This window comes from Carcharodon carcharias, chromosome 5 (assembly GCF_017639515.1).
Source record: "Carcharodon carcharias isolate sCarCar2 chromosome 5, sCarCar2.pri, whole genome shotgun sequence".
In the NCBI taxonomy this organism is placed as follows: Eukaryota; Metazoa; Chordata; class Chondrichthyes; order Lamniformes; family Lamnidae; genus Carcharodon; species Carcharodon carcharias.
The window spans coordinates 62,484,119-62,504,397 of NC_054471.1; the positions used below are offsets into that span (position 1 = coordinate 62,484,119).

At 41.5% G+C, this 20,279-nt stretch overlaps 1 protein-coding gene across 2 annotated transcripts in view; it reads left to right on the forward strand.

Annotated features, from left to right (window-relative positions):
- The window catches only part of bckdhb (branched chain keto acid dehydrogenase E1 subunit beta), a 358,392-nt gene extending 355,607 nt beyond the window's left edge, over positions 1-2,785 (forward strand). For both annotated transcript variants that reach the window (XR_005943144.1, XR_005943143.1), the window contains exon 12: positions 2,624-2,785. The gene's annotated coding sequence lies outside the window, so the exon portion shown is untranslated. The remainder of the gene's footprint in view (positions 1-2,623) is intronic.
- Positions 2,786-20,279: the final 17,494 nt, after the last annotated feature.

The window sequence follows — 20,279 nt, forward strand, 5'->3', positions numbered from 1 at the left end:
AACTTTTAACAAAAGCATAAAATACTTTTTAAAAAAGAAAACTATTACAATATTATTATTACAACTATTACAATACTCCTTCACCCACAACTATACTTTACAGTTATATACAGATTTGTAAGGACAACACAAGTTACAAAAACTATCTTATACTTTAATGTTCACAGTAAGTACACGACTGTAAACCAAGGCGACCTGTGGTCAGACACACCATACTCTGAAACCAAGTGACAGATACTACCTCAATCAGATACTATGGATCTCTCATCAACTCCCCTTGATGCTTGTCCCACCATGAGTCAACCAGTCTCACTGAACTCCGTCATTCACATGAGGGTTTCCAATCAATTCGCTTCGGAATCTTCTCCTAAACTGATGCTTTCTCTCAGATGCCTTTCACAAGTGTTCACCTCCAAGGTTTCAAACTCTTCTTCTGATGTTCCTCTTCCCTGGATCACCACATGCATTCAAGCTGTCTTCCACACACTCTCTCCTGTCAACAGTACCACTGCTTCACATGCCCAAAGCAAAGAGTTGTAGACCTTCAGCTGTCTCTTTGGACCTTCTTGCCTCTTACAAGCTGTTCTTGCTTTAAATCTGCTTTCTGCAGCTTTTGCCTCTTTAAACCTGAAGCTTGGAGCCATTCTCTTTGCCCCTCACTCTTAACTTCACTTAACAGGGCCTTTTCCAGGTTCCTGTCCTTCCTTTCTCTAGAAGGTCTTCTTGGAACTTTCTCCTGTTCCACTCCCCTGGATTTGGGGTCTTTAGCTTGGGAGTGGCTATCTGACCCCTTTGCTCCAGTCTCTCCTGGCAGCAACTTTCAAAACCAACTGAACTCAAACAGCTTCCAAAAATCAAACTGCTGTTTCTCTTCTTCTGTGTGTCTGTGGGAGGGACTTCTCTCTCTGGACCCCTGCTGCTAGGCAACAGCACTTTTTTCCTACTCTTGCATTTGCTTAACTTCTTAAGTCATAAAACTCTCATTAGAAATGCAAGCGCCTTTTGAAGAGAAACTAAAACTCAATTTGACCTTTCTTAACACAGATACATAAATACAAATCAAACTTAAACTTTAAAGCTAAAACTCATTCCTAGCACCCACAAATACCAATATAACTCACTTAAACTGTCTCTATTTCCCAACAGTACCCAGAAGGATAAAACAGTAAAAACTGGGAAATAAGTATACTGGTCCGAACTGGTCATGTATACCTAAAACGGAATACTAGTATAAACTGGGAATTAAGAGTACTGGTCCGAAATAGTCTTGTATACCTTAAAATGGGACACCAGTAAAAACTGGGAAATAAGAATACTGGTCCGAACTGTTTTTTCCTTCTGGGTAGGCCTCAGTTGGAGTATTGTACAACTCTAGACACCACACTACACTTAAGGAAATATGTTTAGGACTTGGGGAGGGTACAAAAGGGGTTTTACCAGGATGAAACTAGAGCTGAAGGACTTCAATTATGTGGAGAGATTGAAGAAGCTGAGAGATTGTCCTCATTAGAGCAGCAAAGATTAAGGGGAGACTGAATAGAGGTGTTCAAAATGATGAGGGGTTTTGAAAGACCCAGTAGGGAGAAACTGCTCCCTTTTTTCAAGTAGATTTAAAATAATTGGCAAGAGAACTAGAGGGAAAATTTGAAGAAATTTTTTTCACACAGAGTTGTTATGATCTGGAACTCTACCTGAAAGGGTCGCAAAATCTGATTTCATAGGAACTTTCAAGAGCCAATTGGACGTGTATTTGAAGAGAACTCATTTGCAAGGTTATTGGGGAAAAATCTGGGGATCTGAGATCATGTTGGACAGCTTTTACAAAGATCCCGCATAGGCATGACAGCCTTCTGTAAAATTCTCTGGTTCTGTACATGTTACTGGTTTCGAGAGAGAGACAATAGAGAGATGACAGTCCAGAAATCTGGGCCTGCACCAGGCAAGAGAGTAGCAGAGCCAGAATGTGGGGAGATGAACCTCCGTTGGGACTTTATTTCACAGAGACTGGTGTTTGTGGAGTCTGGGTACAAGTTGTTTTCCTATGGGCTTGTGCTCAATATTGTAACCGTTAACTCTGCTGCTTTAGGAACTGTAAATGCCAAAGCAAGTATGGAGAGAAGAGGGAGGTACAGTAGAAAGGAGAAACTGGGTACAAGCAAAGTGGGATCCAATGCTGGAAGTAAGACAGCATTTAAAGCAATTGAGACCAATTGCTTTCTTTCAAATAGTGTCGTAGGCTTGTTGCACTTCAAATGTTTGATGACTGTTGAAGTAGTACGAATATATTAGTTCGATATAAAGAACTGCGGTATGGCTGTCATACTGTATTAGTGACAGAGTAATTATGCTAGTCTGGAAATACTTTGTTTGTTTCCTGGTTTACTCTCCAAGTTGCTCATGCTGTGCTACAATAATACCAGGTATCTTGCAACTGTTGGCTGTTTTGCATTTCTGATAATTAACATAATAAATGTCCCAAAATATATAGGATATATATGTTGGTGTTTCTGTACGCAGAACATGAAAGTGAATTAACTAGCAATGAGATACAGACAAGTTCATATTCAGTGTTTTTGTCTTTTTTAAGTAGTTTCTAATGTATTGCATTTGCTGTTATCCGTAGGGATCTCTTATTTCCTGGTACAAACTCCTGGAAAGTTGAGAGCCAAGGGGAAACTGAATGTTACGAACACCTGCTATGATTTCATGAAAGTACAAGAACCCACTCAAGGGAAAACTTGGAGCAGTTCTAAAGAGAATAAAAAAGCATTGCCAAGAAAATCTGCTTCCTGGTGTTTCATATCATTCTCCATGATTTGGAGCTAATAGTGACAATGCTTACCAGTGTTTTTAAGTCTCATTGTATTTGTTTTGTGAAATAGAAGCATTGTGTTTTTAATACATCTTAGTAATGTCACATGGCATGACTCCCATTTTATGAGAATAGGGGTGTTGTGAGGATTAGTACTACCCTGGGCCCTGGGGTGACCTTGAGGTCTGTAAGTAGGGTTTCCAACCTTCCCGGAATGGCCAGGAGACTTCTGGAATCGCCCCCAATCTCCTGGGCGGCTATTAAAAGCAGCTTGGAAGATTTTAAAATGTAAGGATTCCCCATTAATTGATGGACTCCTGTCCCAGCAGCCAGAACGTCCATTTCACTGAACGGCATTTCGCAAGCAGGCTAGACGGCACTCTCGCACAGGTGCAGCCAGCGTGATAGCACATTACATCACAGCTGCGCACGTGTACTGAGCTCCTGGCTGTAGCTGCTTAATGCCCTGCCTTTTTTTTCTTTTGCCAGTGGCGAGCTGAGTGTAGTGTGAGCTGGCAGGGGAATTGGCGCTTCTGCAGGAAGCAGGCATGAGGCCATGGTCCCAAGGATGAAGCGTGTGAGTCTTCTAATGTAACCATTAGGAGGGAGTAGACCAAGGTTGCCACTGGCCAGAGAGCAGAGTCCGAGATGACTGCTTGCCGGGTGTGTCTGCGCTCAGAGGATGGTCCTTCAGGAGCCCCCAGGTATGTGTGTATGTGGGGGGGCAAGTGGAAAGACCGGGGTCTGAGCCAGCGAGGGTGAGGGTTCAGCAGCGATTGCTTTAAAGGGCACCTGGTCATGGTTCCAGTGCGCACCCGTACGCAGCAGTTCCTGAACTAGCCAATTCTAAACAAGGATACAAAGTACTTTTGTTCATTTATGTGCGTCAAAGAAATCTTTCCCCTCCTGCTGGTGTCTGGAGTTTTGGACTTTGCCCTCTCCCCCCCGCATCGGGTCACCCACTCCCGCCACTCTGCCGGGATTCTGCGATGTCTCTTCCGCCGACATCTCCCGGAATATGCCCAGCCGGAGTTGACAATCCTATCTTAAAGTACTGGGATGAGCTTACAGCATTATGCAATAGTTTGAGATGGGCTCCCAGAGTTTGAGGAACACAGGGATCTGAGGCAGATATCAGGACTGGGGAGAATTAGACAGGAATCTCTAGGAATGTGGTCCAGCAATTTGTCTTCATTGAGGAAAAGTCATTGGATCTGAAAGTAGATGTGAAAACTAGTGACAGGATTTCAGGATCTAACAGGACTGGTGAGTAGGGCTTCAGGTGGTCGGGTTTGGGCAGAGGTCTGGCATGATTGAGGACAGTTGGGATCTGGCAATGTTAGGTGGCGATGGATTTATATCCAAGAATTTAACTAACCTTATTTATGTATCAGAACTCCAGGCAGCAAATTGACAATGGCAAACACTCCTTCCAAATGCTTCTTCTGAAGACCCATGACTTCAAGTGCATTGTTGAATGTAATTCTAATATCACATTTCTTGAAAAAAGTTGGAATTGTTATGAACATTGTGTTCCAGTTAACCTAAGCACTTTCTAAATCACAACTGGTAGATTTTTAATCTGATGAAAAATTGGAAAATAAGTAATTTTTGGTTTATCCATAGTGAACATGCAACAGTCAACAAAGCTTTTAGAAAAGCTATTTGGACAGTCACAGTTGTAGAGACACACCTGAGAGAGGCATTCTCCCTTTGAAAGTCCCAGTCCTTCCCACTCCAAATCTTCCTCAGAGAGGCATTCTCCCTCACTGATTTTATCAACCAACCTGATAAGGCAACTTTGCTCCAGGAACAGATGTTGTGCTAGAGGACGGGATTTTTGATCTGTTACATCTTCAGGTGTTTTCATTTGCAGCCCACAGCAGAGAGTCTGCTCCTAAATCCAAGTAGCAGCTTCAGAAATAAAGGGCTGAATTTTTGTCCGGATGCGCAGGTGCGATTCGGTGCACAAATGGCCACACTGCCTTTTCTGTGAGGAAATGTGTTTCTCCTCTACATAAGGGCACAATAAACAGGAGCAGGATTATGTCATGTAGCTCCCTGAGTCGGCTCCACCATTCAATAAGATCATGGCCGATTTGAGCATATGTGGAAAAAAAGAGTCAGCAACTGGAGTGGGTGGAATGGTCTGCAATCCGACAAGGCTGTAACGTTTTATCATGGATTAATTTACATCCAGTTCTGTTCTCATGCAGCTGATTACCCCTATAATGCCTTTCTGAAGCCCACTGGCACCTGTGTCTATATTCCCATACAAATACAATTAGCATCATGAATCCAAATAACCCTTCACTTATGTGTATTGTGCTTCAGTAGAAATTGCAAACTAAAATTAACTTGGATCATAGTGAAGCATAAATCCCTTTACACCAGTGCAGTGAAATGAGTAGCCTTCTGAGTCATTTCTTTGACTCAACGAGAGGCCTGCAATTCATAACAAATATGTTAGATACCCTGTCAAACTAGATGCAATATAATTGCACAAACCGAATGCCACTAGCAACAGGAACGAAATGTTAGACATTACCAGACAGGTTTATCTTTCCTTTCTATCAGCATTGCCATCAGACATCAACAAGTATACATATATAATACTGAGAAAGTTAGATATCTAGCCAAGGCACATAGTGCAGGAAAATAGTAAGGTGGGAAAGAGTAATGAGAATCAGCGATTATTAATTGGGTGATATCAACTTTTGATTTTTAAAAACCTGGAGATTGTAGGAGAAAGGAATTGCATCTAGAGTAAAACCAGTAAAACTGGAAAATGACTGGTACCAGTAAAATTTGTCTGAACTGGCCTTGTATGCCTGAAACTGGAATCTCAGTAATATTGGTAACCGTAGTATTGGTTTTTACTATTTTGAGCTGGTGTTAACTGTTTTCTCCTCTCAGTATCTAACCCACTTTCTCTTTGTATCAGCCCCTTCCACGTCCACTTCTGCAAAAGTTTGGAGTCACATTTTTCTTTTGAAAATACTTGTCAAAATTAATTCTATAATTGCTACACTTTCCTTCAATTTATACAGTGCCCTCTTACAAAACCAAAGTAGTAGTTCAGAGGTGACTACCCAAATACTTCAATATCATTTTATCAACTGCTACAGGAAATAGAGACAATATTGTTTTGAAAGGCTTCTTTTAATTCAATATTTCTTACCCTTCTGAAGGTAACATTTGTTTATGAAACATAATACATTTACATCTATAGGGTATGTAGTTTATAGGCATCAAAGCAAGAACTTTTTGTTTTCTATAGTATGCATCACATGAACCCACAGAGTACGACTGGCAAAATAACATTTTTTTTTAAATCCTGAGCTGCCAATAAAGTAGGTAGCTCATTTCATTTGGTTTCGAGTTCTAATTCAGTCCTACTAAGTATAAAATCTAGGCTGAGACCAGCTATGCATGGAGCTGGCTGAAATTGGCCTTGATCATCAAGTGGCATTAGGATGCCGCTTGTCAGTTTCATACAGATGGAGGTTTGCGGCCCAATTTTGATTGGGCCTCAGGCCAATGTCTCCAGCATTTATTTGAATCATGCTGTTCACTGCGTGCCATAAATTGATGTCAACTTTTAGATGTGATGAGTACCCACCTGAAAAAAATAAGTACCAATCAGGATCTTAATGATCCTGAATACCTGCTGCAAAATTGGTCATCAAATGGGGAGTAGGGGGCAGCAAATTGTCTCAGGTATTCAATGGCCTAACCAGTGGTTCTTGAAATGGTTGATCAGAAAAAGGTAAGAACATTTTTTAATGGAAACATTTCAAGGAAACTGCTGCAAGCTAGTGCTGGCTGGGACTGGCTGAAATTGGTCTTGATCATCAAGTGGCATTAGGACGTCAGTTTCATACAGATGGAGATTAATGGCCCAATTTTGATTGAGTCTCAGGTTGATATCTCCAGCATTTATTTGAATCATGCTGTTTACTATGTGCCAGAAATTGGTGCAACTTGTTTTCTTCCCAAAAAGCAGTGGATATGTGGAAGCAAAACACCTGGAATGATTTAAGAAACAAAGCCTCTTAGGTTTTTTTTTGTCCAGATAAACTCTGATAGGATCTACGATCTTCTCTTGTGATAAAAGCTTTATATTATCCTGCATATAATGTGATGGTGCATGTGTTGTGCTTAATAACACCAAGTGAACATCAGTTTACAATCAACATCTACATGAAATTAATTTTGGATGATCTCAGTATGAGACTATCATAGTTCTAAGGTTTCCTTACTTACTGTCTCCCAATTCGTTAACAAGTCTGTTCAGCACTTGGAAACTATTTCCTGATTCCTCACTACATCAGTTTTATATTTGCTATCTCTCTCAACATAGCATCAAAATAGACTTGTTCTTTCAACTTCACTATCATGTGTTCACTGGAATAGCTGGTAACATGGTACAATATTGATCTTCAGTTGACATCAGACTTTGATTCTTGTCCCATCCAACTCTACTCTACAACAGTAAATCTGAAAATTAATGGGTGGGTAGAGATTCGCTATAAGTCATGTCTCTGTAATAAATGTTCTTGACAATATATAACAGAGGTGTCAACCACTTACTAAACGTAAACCTCTTTCAACATCTGGGGACAAGTTTCATTTCAACGTGCAGTCCCTATGCTGAAGGGTACTTGATACTCTGTTTTTAGAATACATCAAGCCAAATTGTTTATTCTTATAGATCATTTCTCACCATTGAAGTAATTAACACAAGTCTCTAACAATTGAAGACTATATTTTTTGCGTTATCCAGAAATCAATAGACAGTTGGTAATAATTACATGGCAAATATATAATCTCCTGAGCAGTTAATAATTGCCATCTGGACAAAAGAAGGGATTATAACCTAGAAACTACCCTGAATTAACTCGGTTTGTCAAATGCATGCTGTGAACTTTCTGGATTGGTATTACTAAGTGCTGAGTTTTTCAAATTCGCTGACAGCAGCTCTCGGCCTGGCCACCCGAGGTCAACATGTTCTAAACAGTTAGCATGTAAAGACTGTCATACTGAAGGGTTGGTAACTGTGCTGTTGCCTTATATTTTTGAAACTGAATAAATTACGGTACAGGTCAAGGCTCATAGTGCAGAACATCACGATTGTAGAGAGTAAAACAGAACATAAATTAAGTGTAGTTGTTAAGTGATATCAAACCTGGAAAGATAGACATGTAATTATGTAGGGCCTAAGCACAACTTTCAAAAACATTTCATACATTAACTTATTTTAAACACAATACAATAAATTATTTCTACCTGCAGTGACTGTTATATAGGCAAACAGCTGTAGGAAAAGGAATCTACAAATATATTGTGAAACAATTTCTGATAAAGCCTGTGTATAATTATATATTGGCAAAACATTACAAAAGTACAGAGCATTACAAGGTTATTATCGATAAAACATCAAAAGGGCATCCATCAGCTGGGCATCTATGAGGTGCTCCGGGCCATCAACAGCAGCAGAATTGTATACAACCACAAACGGTAACCTTATGGTCCGGAATATCCGCCACTCTGCCATTACGATCAAGCTGGGCAATCAACCCTGGTTCAATGAAGAGCGCAGGAGGGCATGCCAGGAGCAGCAACAGATATACCTGGAAAGGAGGTGTTCACCTGGTGAAACTACAGCACAGGACTACTTGCGTGCCAGACAGCGTAAGCAATATGCAATAGACAGAGCTAAACAATCCCACAACCAACGGATCAGATCTAAGCTGTGCAGTCCTGCCACATCCAGTCATGAACGGTGGTGGGCAATTAAACAACTCAATGATGGGGGAGCCCAGCACATCATTGCAAAAGATAAAGCTGAAGCATTTGTAACCATCTTCAGTCAGAAGTGCCAAGTAAATTATCCATCTCGGCCACCCACTGAGGTCCCCAGCATCACAGATGCCAGTCTTCAGCCAATTTGATTCACTCCACATGATATCAAGAGAAGGTTGAAGGCACCGGATACTGCAAAGGTTATGATCCCTGACAACACTCCGGCAATAGTACTGAAGACTTGTGCTCCCAAACTTGCTGCACCCCTAGCCAAGCTGTTCCAGTACAGCTACAATGGTGGCATCTACCCGACAATGTGGAAAATTGCCCAGGTAGATCCTGTACACTAAAAGCAAGAAAAATCCAACCTGGCCAATTACCATCCCATCAGTCTACTCTTGATCATCAGTAAAGTAATGGAAGGGGTCGTCAACAGTGTTATCAAGCAACACTTGCTTAGCAACAACCTGCTCACAGCTCAGTTCGGGTTACACCAGGGCCACTCAGCTCCTGACCTCATTACAGCGTTGGTCCAAACATGGATAAAAGAGCTGAACTAAAGAGATGAGGTGTGAATGACTGCCCTTGACATCAAGGCAGCATTTGACCGAGTGTGGCATCAAGGAGCCCTAGCAAAACTGGAGTCAATGGGAATCAGGGGGAAAACTCTCCAGTGGTTGGAGTTATACCTAGTACAAAGGAAGATGGTTGTGGTTGTTGGAGGTCAGTCATCCAGGACTTTATGCAGGTGTTCCTCAGGGCCATCTCCTAGGCCCAACCATCTTCAGCTGCTTCATCAATGACCTCCCTCTGTCATAAGGTCAGAAGTGAGGATATTTGTTGATGATAGCACAATGTTCAGCACCATTCACGATTCCTCAGATAATGAAGCAGTCTGTGCCCACATGTGGCATTCCTGGACAACATTCAAGCCTGGGGTAATAAGTGGCAAGCACTATATAAAGTTCCAGGCAGTGACCATCTCCTACAAGAGAGAACCTAACCATTTCCCCTTGACATTTAATGGCATTACCATTACTGAATCCCCCTCTGTTAACATCCTGGGGGTTACCATTGACCAGAAACTGAACTGAACCAGCCATATAATTACTGTGGCTACAAAAACAGGTTAGAGGCTGGGAATCCTGCAGCGAGTAACTCACCTCCTGATTCCCCAAAGCCTGTCCACCATCCACCAGGGACAAGTCAGAAGTGAGGAATACTCTGCACTTGCTTGGATGAGTGCAGATCCAACAACACTCATGAAAGCTTCACCATCCAGGACAAAGCAGCCTGCTTGATTGGCACCCCATCCACCGTTTTCAACATTCAATTCCTCCACCACCAACACACAGTGGTCGCTGAGTGTACCACCAACAAGATGCACTGCAGCAACTCATTCCTTCACCAGCACCTTCCAAATCCGTAACCTCTGCCACCTAGAAGGACAAGGGCAGCAAATGCATGGGAACACCACCACTTGCAAGTTCCCATCCAAGCCACTCACCATCCTGATTTGGAACTATATCGCCGTTCCTTCACTGTCGTTGGGGTCAAAATCCTGGAACTTTCCCTCCCTGTTGGTGTATCTATACCACATGGACTGCAGCTGTTCAAGAAGGCACCACCTCCTCAAGGGCAACTAGAGATGGGCAATAAATGCTGGCCCAGCCAGCGAAGCCCACATCCTGTGAAAAAAAGTACAGTAACATCCTGTGCATGTAGAATAACGCTCAGAACTTGCACACACAGTAAGAGGCTCCTCAAATGGTTTAAGCTTCAATTGTGCTAAATATAATTGGACATCATGAAACTACACTGAGCCATTATCCTTTTTTTTTCCCCCATTCATGGGATGTGGGCATCATTGGGTAAGACAGCATTTATTTCCCATCTCTAATTACCCTTGTTCAGGGGGCATTTAAGTGTCAACACATTGGTGTAAGGACAGCACAAAGGGCATTTGTGAGCCAGATTGGTATTTATGACAATGTTTTCATAGTCATCACTAGACTTTCAATTCCAGATTTTTGTTGAATTCAAATTCCACCATTTACTGTGGTAGGATTTGAACCAGGGTGCCCAGAGCATGGTTCCCTGGATTACTAGTCCAGCTATAATACCACTACACCATTGTCCCTTTACAGCCTGACCTGTGTTAAACTGAAGCCTGACAGTGCTTCAGCTCTATCGATATAGACAGCTGTACATTTTGTCCTGAAAGTAGTGTGGCTTATTGCACACCATTACTGATATTTAACATCACTGTGGTCCTTCATAATGATCAATTTGTCAAATTGAGGGAAATTTTACATCCTAAGTTAGCGCATCGTCATATTATGTGTCTGGTTTAATTTGGGAATAGGAACCAGTGGTGAACAGATTAACATAATATGATTGTCCAACAGCTGTAGTGCTTTCAGTTCAATGTGTACCCTGTACGTGATTGTGTTCCATTCTCTAATTGCAACAAATGGAAAGGACAATATGGCAACAGAAGACAATTATCATTAACTGGTTAATATCATTTCAGAGTGGGGTAAAAACTGGAAAATATGAGAGAATGTACAAGAACTGGAAGCCACTGTTGTCAATAAAAAGGTCTTTGTATTTACATTCAGACATGTCTCAGTAAAACTGGGAATAGGTATCAGTGACAATGAATTATTATAACTAAATCATTATTTCTTTTGTATTTTGACAAGCCTATTTTCAGGTTCCTTTTCATGTCCAAAGATTAAAAAAAATTCCAATCCAAACAGCTTGTAACTTGTGCATGGCTGCACTGGAGACCAGTACCATAACTACGTGACGCAATATAGGCAATGCAGAAAAGTTATGATGGACTTTGTTTTTTAAGTGACTCCCTTGAGTGATTTTCATCCAGACAGACTTTCGTAAATTCTCGGAAATGTATGTGGTATGGAAAAATCCAGCTTGTAACATTCCTCACAGCAAGATAAAATTACACCTCTTCACCATGCAGGGTGTTCTGGTTAACATATCACCACATTTACTACCCAGTTAGCCTGTAGTTTTATTGCACAAAATTCTAAATTCCTCATAAAAATAAACAAATCAAATTTAATGGTTGTATTTTTATGAAAAAAATTGCAATATTTTTACATGCTGTAAGTTAAAATTTTCTTCGTCCCCTTTGCACAGTCGAAATGTTATATTCAATACTTATTTTGCTCTTTTTTCTACTTCAAAATCATCTGGGTTCTGTTGTGGCAAAAAATCCTTTACTTATATCCTTGTACACTAATTAAGAAAAGGTGCACGTGGGAGATATTAGCTCAAGTACTTACTTGCCAAACACTGTCAAGTATTTCTTCTTGTATAAGACAATAAAGCAGATCAAGTCATCTGGTTTAAATCTCCTGTTGGTGCACTTGCAACAATTGGGAAGGCCTCCTGTACAATATTGATCCCATCATCTGAACCTCTTTGATTGCTTGCCACCTCTGATTCTTTGCCACCTCTTTGACTGCTTGCCCACACTCAAGGCTTTGGTATGCCTGTATTAAATATATGGAGTCAGCAGATCATTGCAAATATTCTATGATTGATGTACATTGCAACATGTGTTCTGGATTTCCACCTCTGCCTCCCATTCTGTTATATATTGTATTATCTGTCAATGGCTAGGAACTAATTATTATGTATAAGTGTTTCAAGGGGCCACATTTCACGGCTGCACTGAAGACTCATGTGAAGTGTAACAGAACTACAGTCCTTCTAATGTACAAGGCAGTATGGCATAAAGAGTTCTGATCTTTCCAAGCTTAAAGTGTGATTATTACCAACACCTGGGAACCAAAAGACAGCAAGAACTCATAGCACACCCCAGGTGCGATTTTTATTAGCTCCCCTTATTGTGTAGGGGTTTCAGGTTGTGATATTTTTTGCAGAACAAAAAGCATTTCTATATACAGCATGAAGTCTGGTACAAAAGTGAAACTACTTTAATTTGGTTTGGCCTATATACATACATGCTTACAGAACCACAGAATAGTTACCGCACAGAAGGAGGCCATTCGGCCCGTCATGCCTGCACCAGCTCTCCAAATGAGTATCATGACTTTGTGCCATTCTCCTGTCTTTTTACCTGTCCCCTTGCACATTGTTTCTATTCATATAATCATCTGTTACCCTCTTGAATGCATTGACTGAACCTGCCTCTACTGCATTTCCAGGCAGTGCACTCCAGACCTGAACTACTGTGTGAAAAAGTTTTCTCCTCACATCACATTTGCTTTTTTTACAAATCACTTTAAATTTGTGCCCTCTCGTCCTTAATCCCTTGATGAGCAGGAACAGATGAACAGTTTCCCCCTATCTACTCTGTACTCCAGCTCCCTCATGACTTTGAACACCTCCATCAAATCTCCTCTTAGCCTTCTCCTCTCCAAGGACAACAGTCCCAACCTCTCCAATCTATCTTCCTAACTCAAGTTTCTCATCCCTGGAATCATTCTTGTAAACCTCTTCTGCACTGTCTCTAATTGATCACACATTGATCACATCCTTCCTATAGTGTGGCGCCTAGAACTGTACACAATACTCCAGCTGAGGTCTAACTAATATCTTATATAAGCTCAGGCTAGCCTCCCTGCTCATGTACTCTATGCTCCTATTAATAAAGCCCAGGATACTGTATGCTTTATTAACTGCTCTCTCCATCTGTCCTGCCACCTTCAATAATCTATGCACAAATACACGCAGGTCTCTATGCTCCTGCACACCCTTAAAAAACGTACTATTATATATTGTCTGTCCATGTTCTTCTTACCAAAATGAATCACCCCAGACTTGTCTGCATTGAACTTCATCTGCCACCTACTTGTCCACTCCACCAACTTGTCTATGCTCTATTGAAGTTCCATACTGTCCTCAGAGCTTACAATGCTTCCAAGTTTTGTATTATCCGCTAACTTTGAAATTGTCCCCTGCACACCAAGATCTAGATCATTAATATATATCAGGAAAAGCAAGGCTCCGAATACCGACCCCTGGGGAGCTCCACTACAAACCTTCCTCCAGCCTGAAAAATATCCATTGTCCATTACCCTCTTTTTCCCAGTACTCAGCCAATTTTGTATCCACGTTGCTATTGTACCTATTATTCCATGCGCTATAACTGTATGGAATGCCTTTTGATAGTCCATGTACACCACATCAATAGCATTACCCTCATCAATCCTCACTGTTACCTCTTCAAAAAACTCCAGCAAGTTAGTTAAACACGATTTCCCCTTTGGAAATCCATGCTGGCTCTTCCTAATCAACCCACCATGTTTTTCCATGTGACTACTAATTTTATCCCAAATAATTTTCTCTAGCATCTTCCCCACCACTGAAGTTAAACTGACTAGACTGCAATTGCTAGGCTTATCCTTACAACCTTTTTTGAACAAGGGCATAATGTTTGCAATTCTCCAGTCCTTTGGCACCTCCCCTGACTCTAGGGAAGACTGAAAGATTATGGCCAGTGCCCCTGCAATTTCTACTCTCACTTCTTTCAATATCCGGTCCTGGTGCCTTGTAAAGCTTAAATACAGACAGTTTATCCAACACTTCCTCCTTATCAATTTTGAATCCTTCTAGTGACAGAGTTTCCTCCTCTGTCACCGTGGCCTTGGTAGCATCTGCTTCCTTGGTAAAGACAGATGCAAAGTATTCATTTAACACCTCAGCCATGTCCCCTGCTTCTGTGTGTAAATCCCCTTTTTGGTCCCTAATCAACCCTACTCCTCCTTTTACCACCTTCTTACTATTTGTGTGCCAATAGAAGACTTTGGGATTCCCCTTTATGTTGGCTGCCAGTCTTTTCTCATAATCCTTCTTTGCCTCTCATTTGCTTTTTCACCTCCCCTCTGAACCTTCTGTATTCTGTTTGGTTCTCAATTGTGTTTTCTACCTGACACTTGTCATAAGCACACTTTTTCTTCTTTATCTTAATTTCTATCTCCCTTTTCATTGATTAAACTCTGTATTTGTTTGCCCTACCCTTCCCTTTTGAGGGAACATACCTTGACTGTGCCCGAACCATTTCTTCTTTCAAGGTAGCCCATTGTTCAGCTACAGTTTTTCCCACTGGCCTTTGGTTCCAGTTTAACCCGCCCAGCTCCCTTCTTGCCCCATTGAAGTCAGCTCTCCCCCAGTAAATTATTCTTCCTCTAGATTGCCCATTGTCATTTTTTACTGTCATCCTAAGCCTCATGATACAATGGTCACTGTCTCCTAAATGTTCCCCCACTGACACTTGATCTACTTGGCCCACTTCATTTCCAAGAACCAGGTCCAACAGTGAATCCTTTCTTGTTAGACTGGACACATACAAGTAAAAAATTCTCCTGAGCTCAATCTAGAAACTCTTGCCCCTCTCTGCCCTTTACAGTCTACAGTGGGGTAATTAAAGTCCCCTATTATAACTATTCTATGATGTTTGCATCTCTCTGTAATTTTTCTGCAGATTTGTTCCTCTACATCCTTCTCACTATTTGGCGGTCTATAGACTACACTGAGCAATCTAATTGCACATTTTTTGTTCCTTAGCTCTAGCCAAATTGATTCTGTCCTTGAACCCTCTGGGACATCCTCTTTCTCCAGCACTGCAATGCTCTCTTTAACCAATACCACCATCCCTCCTCCTTTCCTTCCTTTCCTATCTCTTCTGAACACCCTGTACCCGGGAATATTTAACACCCAGTCCAGCCCTTCCTTGAGCCAGCTCCCTGTTATCGCCAGAACATCATACTTCCACATAGCAATCTGCACCTGTAACGCCCCAATCTTATTTACTATACTGTGTGCATTCACATACATGCACAGTAACCCTGATTTAGACTTCATAACTTTCTCCTTTATTCCATCTCCACCTATTAACTTACTATTCCCTATACTAGTGTTATCTGCATTTCCCAGTATTTTGTGCACCCTGGTATTCCTCTTTAATACTCTCTCTTGTTTGCCACACCCCTGCCGAGTTAGTTTAAACCTGCTTTCCCCCCCCCCCCCCCACCCCACAACAGCACTTGTAGAACACCCCACAGGGCACTCAGTCCTGGCTCTGCTCAGGTGCAACCTGTATGGCCACAAGAGGGTGCTATTACAGAAGGAAAACAGTTGAATAACGTTCCTGCAAGAATAGACTGACCAATTAATTGTACTAAAATGAAACAGTGTATTAATGATTATCAGCTTTATTGAACTCTTCCATGGTGAGTTAGTCCCCTGTGATGCAGTCATCTGTCCTAAAGAGAGCAAACCATACCAGACTAGATTGTGCAACAAGATAGGATTAATTGATAGCCTCATAGTGAAGACATCCCCAGGTGGCAACGATTATAATATGACTGAATTTTACATTCAGTTTGAGGGAAAGAAGAGTGGGTCTGAGACCACTATTTTAAACTTAAATAAGGGCAATTCTGAGGGCATGAAAGCAGAGCTAGCTAAAGTGAACTGCCAAAAGAGGTTAAGGGATAAGTCAATAGAGATGCAGTGGCAGACATTTAAAGGGATATTTCAGAATACACAGAATAGATACATTCCAATGAGAAAACAAAATTCCAAGGGGAGGACCCACCATCTGTGGTTAACTAAGTAAGTTAAAGACAGTATCAAACTTAAAGAAAAAGCTAAGAATTGCACAAAGACAGGTGGCAGGTCAGAAAATTGGACGGAATATAAAGAACAGCAAAGAATGACAAAAAGATTAATAAGGAGGGAAAAATTAGAGTATGAGAGGAAGATAGCTAGAAATATAAAGACAGATAGTAAGTGTTTCTATATATATTTAAATAAGAAAAGAGATAAAGAAGTGAGCATTGGTCCTATAGAAAGTGAGCCTGGAGAATTAATAATAGAAAACATGGGGATGGCAGATGAAATAAACAAGTATTTTGCATCAGTCTTCACTATAGAGGATGCAAGTAACATTCCAGAAATAGCTGTAAATCAGGAAATTTAAGGGATGGAGGAACTCAGGAAAATTACATTCACCAGAGAAGTGGTACTGAGCAAACTGTTGGAGCTGTGGGTTGACAAATCACTGGGTCCTGATGGACTTCAGCCTAGGGCCTTGAAAGAAGTGGCTATGAGATAGTTGATGCATTGGTTTTAATTTTCCAAAACTCCCTGGATTTGGGGAAGGTTCCATTAGATTGGAAAATAGTAAATGTAACTCCTTTATTCAAAAAGGGAGGGAGACAGAAAGTGGGTAACTACAGGCCAGTTAGCTTAACATCTGTCATAGGGAAAATGTTAGAAGCTATTATTGAAGAAAAATTCAAGAGCCCAACATGGCATTGTGCAAGGGAAATCCTGTTTAACCAATTTATTGGAGTTCTTTGAAGGAACCATGTGCTGTGGATAAAGGGGAACTGGTGGATGTACTGTACTTGGATTTCCATAAGGCATTTGATAAGGTGCCACATTGAGGATTATTGCGGAAAATAAAAGCTCATGGTATTGGGGGCTAACAGGTTGGCATAGGTCAAAGATTGGCTGGCTAACAGGAAGCAGAGGGTAGTCATAAATGGGTTTTTTGTCTGGTTGCAGAATGTGATGAGTAGTGTGCCATAAGGATCAGTGCTGGAGCCTCAACATTTTACAGTTTATGTAAATGACTTGGATGAAGGGACTGAAGGTATGGTTGCTAAATTCGCTGACAACATAAAGATATGTAGGAAAGTAAGTTTTGAAGAGGATGTAAGGAGGCTACAAAGTTACATAAATAGGTTAAGTGAGTGGACAAAGATCTGGCAAATGGAGCATAATGTGGGCAAATGTGGAAGTGTCCATTTTGGCAAGAAGAATAAAAAAGAAACATATTATCTAAATGGTGAGAGACTGCAGAGCTTTGAGATTCAGTTATATAGAGCCTTGGTGAGGCCTCACCTGGAGTATTGTGCACAGTTTTGGTCACCTTATCTAGGGAAGGTATACTTACCGTAGAGAGAGTGCAGCAGAAGTTCACCAGATTAATCCCTGGGATGGCGGGGTTGTTGCTTGAGGAGAGATGAGCAGACTGGGTGTGTATTCCCTAGAATTTTGAGGAATGAGAGGTGGCATCCTTGAAACTTACAAAATTCTGACAGGGTGTGACAGGGTGGATGTAGATAAGATCTTTCTCCTGCCTGTCTAAAACTAGGGGACATAATCTCAGGATAAGGGATAGGCCATTTAAGACTGAGATGAGTAGGAATTTCTTCACGCAGAGGGTGGTGAATCTTTGGAATTCTCTACCCCAGAGGGCTGTGGAAACTTAATCACTGAGCATGTTTGGGACAGAAATCGATAGATTTCTGGAGACTAATGACATCAAGGGATATGGACATAGTACAGGAAAGTAGAGTTGAGGTGGATGGTCAGCCATGATCTAACTGAATGGCGGAGCATGCTCGATGGGCCGAAAGGCCTACTTCTGTTCCTATGTTCCTATAATGAGGCAAATTAAGGATTTTTAAAATTGCCTCTCTAATTGCCCTAGAGTTGAACTAGAGGTGAACCGTATTCTTGCATTGTTTCAGACCATGTGGTGTAGGCACACCCACAGTGCTGAGTTCCAGGATTTTGACCCACTAATACCGAAGGAACCATGACATATTTCCAAATTAGGATAGCATGTGACTTGGAGGGGAACTTGCAGTTGATGGTATTTCCAAGTACCTGTTGCTCGTGTCCTTTTGGGCAGTAAAGGTTGTGGGTTTGGAAGGTACTCTAGATGGTATGCATTGCTGCCACGGTGCATGGGTGATGGAAGCAGTGAATGTTCAAGATGGCAGATGGGATGTCAATCAAGTAGATTACTTTTTCCTGGATAATGTCAAGCTTCTTGAGTGTTGTTGGAGCTGCACTCATCCAGGGAAGTGGAAAGTATTCCATTACACTCCTGATTAGTACCTGCAGATGCTGGACAGGTTTTGGGGAGTCAGGAGCCGAGTTCCTGCAGAACTCCCTGTCTCAGATCTGCTGTTGTAGTCATAATATTTCTGCAGACATGGCAACTCCCGTGAATTGAAATTTCCTGTATTCGCTATAGTCTGCTTAATATTCTAGTCTGTTTCTATGCTAAATTTGATGAAAATTGGAATTTTGATTCCCAAGGAGAGGGTTATAGAGACAGACTTTTACTTACTTCATAAAAATCAGTATAGAGATAACATGTAATACTGTACTGTCATTTTGCAAGCTTTGTCATGTAGTCTCTCACTCTGTTTGCCAATGTCAACAATAATGTGGCTGGAGGCTAGACAGTTGCTGGGCAGAGCCCTTTTAATTTGTGACAGTGAACAGACAGCTCACCAGTGGGAGAATGCTTCCCTTGGTGTATTTGAGCACTGATTCCCGAGTTCATTTTACAGCATGTTATACCATCCTTCGAACTTCAATCACTGGCTCATCCTATTTTCCCTTACTCCATTTCTTCTCCTGCCTCTTCATCCTCCTTATTTTGAAATTCCTGATGTTGAGCTTCCAGCCAATTCCTTACTTATTTTGCCAGTTATTAGCAATGATTGCAGAGACAGATAGTCTGAGGCAGCTCACCAGTAATTCCTCATAGACTGAGATGTAAAAGCCAATTGCAGTGTTGAGTTTTCTCTTACCTTATTCTTTTACAGTTAGGGCTGAAATGAAATGTCCTTCCTCCAAGACCATTAATGCAAAATTTAAATCCTTGGGTAGCAAATCTCTTTACACATGATAAACGTGGAAATTCACAAGCTCTCGCCCTGTGGCAAATCACTTGAACGTTCCAGAAGCAAAAGGCTGTGAGTGGGAAGAATCACGACTGCATTACTAATTTATTTAACCGGGTCTTGATTTACTTTAACAATTGTGGATTGCATGTCTGGAACATTGGCCTAGAAATTTGTGGGTGCCGTGTCCATTTTACAGATATAAAATGGCAGCCACACTTATCAATATGTTGGGTGCGAGTGTGCACATTCTACTCTGGAAGTGCGATGCTCACCATACTCTTAAAGTCTCCAAGTGTAGGCATCCAGGATGTACGATTGAAGCAGGCATCTACACACTCCTGGCACTGATAACCAGGTCTACGTGTGACCAATACTAAAAATGTTTGTTTGGTAAAAGAAAATTACTTATCTGAATATGGCCCTAGAAAAGCATAAGAACGGCGGTCCTGAAAACCATTGCCAGCCCTGATTGGCCCCTACCTCATCATGATTGCCCCATCCCTCTCTTCTTTCTGATCACTTCCTTTACCCCACCGTCTCCAAATTGGCTTTCCCTGATCTCTGTCAAGGCTACGATTGGAGGGGACGCTGCCCCAACTACGACCTTGTAGAACAGGCAATCTGCTCCCGGACACCCGTTTGGTGATCATATCTCACAGGCTGCTAAAGCCCAATGATTGATTTCGGGTGAGCCCCATGTCACTGGCATTTGGTGCATATTGCCAATGTGCTGCCTGTTTCAGGTCCTTGTAAATTCTTTTGTTTTATTCATTCATGGGATGTGGGTGTCACTGGCTGGGCCAGCATTTATTGCCCACATCTCTAATTGCCCTTGAGCAGGTGGTGGTGAGCTGCCTTCTTGAACCGATGCATTCCCTGTGGTGTAGGTACACCCACAGTGCTGTTAGGAAGGGAGTTCCAGGATGTTGACCCAGCAACAGTGAAGGAAC